The sequence below is a fragment of the Ovis aries genome, chromosome 17 (genome assembly GCF_016772045.2).
Source record: "Ovis aries strain OAR_USU_Benz2616 breed Rambouillet chromosome 17, ARS-UI_Ramb_v3.0, whole genome shotgun sequence".
NCBI lineage: Eukaryota > Metazoa > Chordata > Mammalia > Artiodactyla > Bovidae > Ovis > Ovis aries.
Window position 1 is genome coordinate 31,859,328 of NC_056070.1, and position 1,986 is coordinate 31,861,313.

Sequence of the window (1,986 nt, forward strand, 5' to 3'; positions counted from 1 at the left end):
TATGAGTTGCTCCTTAGTCTAATCCAGCTAAGTCTGAGGCCCTGAATAAATAATTTTGGAGGTCAATCTTCAAGGTTTGCTTTGACTCCAGTAAGGCTTTCTTTTCATTTTCTTTCCATGGTATTCTCTGATAAAGTAACTGGTCTATAGTTTAGTTTGTGGTTCTCTATGTTGTGATCAGCCTCCTCTAAATTGCTTACCCCCAAAATCCCCCCCCTCTCTTTTTTTTAGTTTACCTTATACTTTAGTGACACACACTGTGTTCTAAGTACAGTCATTTTTGGAGGGGTGGGGGGCTTTGGAGCTCTGTGTTCTTATTACTTATATTTCAGTTCAGTTCAGTGGCTCAGTCGTGTCCGACTCTGTGACCCCATGGACTGCAGCACACCTGGCCTCCCTGTCCATCACCAACTCCCAGAGTTTACTCAAACTAATCTCCACAGAGTCTGTGATGCCATCCAACCATCTCATCCTCTGTTGTCCCCTTCTCCTCCTGCCTTCAATCTTTCCCAGCATCAGGGTCTTTTCAAATGAGTTACCTCTTCCCATCAGGTGGCCAAAGTATTGGAGTTTCAGCTTCAACATCAGTGCTTGCAATTAATAATCAGGACTGATTTCCTTCAGGATTGACTGGTTTGATCTCCTTGCAGTCCAAGGGACTCTCAAGAGTCTTCTCCAACACCACAGTTCAAAAGCATCAATTCTTTGATGCTCAGCTTTCTTTATAGTCCAACTCTCACATCCATACATGACTACTGGAAAAACCATAGCCTTAACTAGATGGACCTTTGTTGGCAAAGTAATTACCTATCTTTACCTTAACTTCCCTGGTGGCTCAGATGGTAAAGCATCTGTCTACAATGCAGGAGACCCAGGTTCGATCCCTGGGTTGGGAAGATCTGCTGGAGAAGGAAATGGCAATCCACTCCAGTACCATTGCCTGGAAAATCCCATGAACAGAAGAGCCTGGTAGGCTACAGTCATGGGGTCGCAAAGAGTCAGACACAACTGAGCGACTTCACTTCACTTCACTTCACCTTCTGGGCAAGACCTCTGAGCCCCTTAAGGTGGCAGCAAAGAGAACCATCCATTTGTCTCAGAGACACTCCTGCTTGATGATCAAGGAACCATGTGAACGAGTTGTCTTTGGTCTTCTCTGCTTGCCTTTCCTTGCATAGAATGTCTACCCTTCAAGCAAGCTGCAGGAAGGATAAATAGATGCTAATATTCTCAGGCTTTCTCTCTTGTAGTGAAACCATCACTGTGTGGAAGAAGTTAAACCAGGTAGAAGAAGGAAGACCCAACCTCTCTTGTGCTAGTTTGAAATATGGATTCTGTGACATGGAGCTTGGGGGAATGATAAATGCTGGATGATTGCCTCTCCCAGGAAGATACTGTAGCACTAGATTGATTACTGAAGGTGGAGGAAGTCCTATCTTCTTCACCATACCTAGAGTAGAGATGTTATCATACAAGTCTGTGGAGCTGGGGGGAGAGGGAGCTGGTTATGGATCACTGGTTTAGTCACTAAGTCGAGTCTGACTCTTGCCACTCCATGGACTGTAGCCTGCCAGGCTCATCTGTCCATGGGATTCTCCAGGCAAAAATACTGGAGTGGGTTTCCATTTCCTTCTCCAGGTTATGGATCAAGTGCCATCTACAGTTGCTATTCTTACCAAAATTAGATTTTCTTGAAAAAACATTTCTTCATTTAGTGTATGCCTTTAAGACAATATCCATAGACTTTAAATGTTTTCTTTAGAAAAACAATTCACCGGTTATACTGAGGAGATAGCTTGCCAACCTCCTCATGCCTCCATTCTAGAAGTGGTTTTTAGTTCTTATCTTTTAACTCTAAAGTAGTCACTCATAGCTGGTCCTCAGAAAATTAATGTCTTTACCAAAACATACATTTCTTTAGAAGAATACTACAGGAAACCAATTTAAGTTTAATGTAAGAAAATGTTGGATTATGAAGTACTTAGA

At 42.8% G+C, this 1,986-nt stretch overlaps 1 non-coding gene across 1 annotated transcript; it reads left to right on the forward strand.

Annotated features, from left to right (window-relative positions):
- The first annotated feature begins 824 nt into the window (after positions 1–824).
- On the forward strand, positions 825–896 carry TRNAC-ACA (transfer RNA cysteine (anticodon ACA)). The gene has a single exon. It is a non-coding gene; the product is annotated as a tRNA-Cys (tRNA).
- Positions 897–1,986: the final 1,090 nt, after the last annotated feature.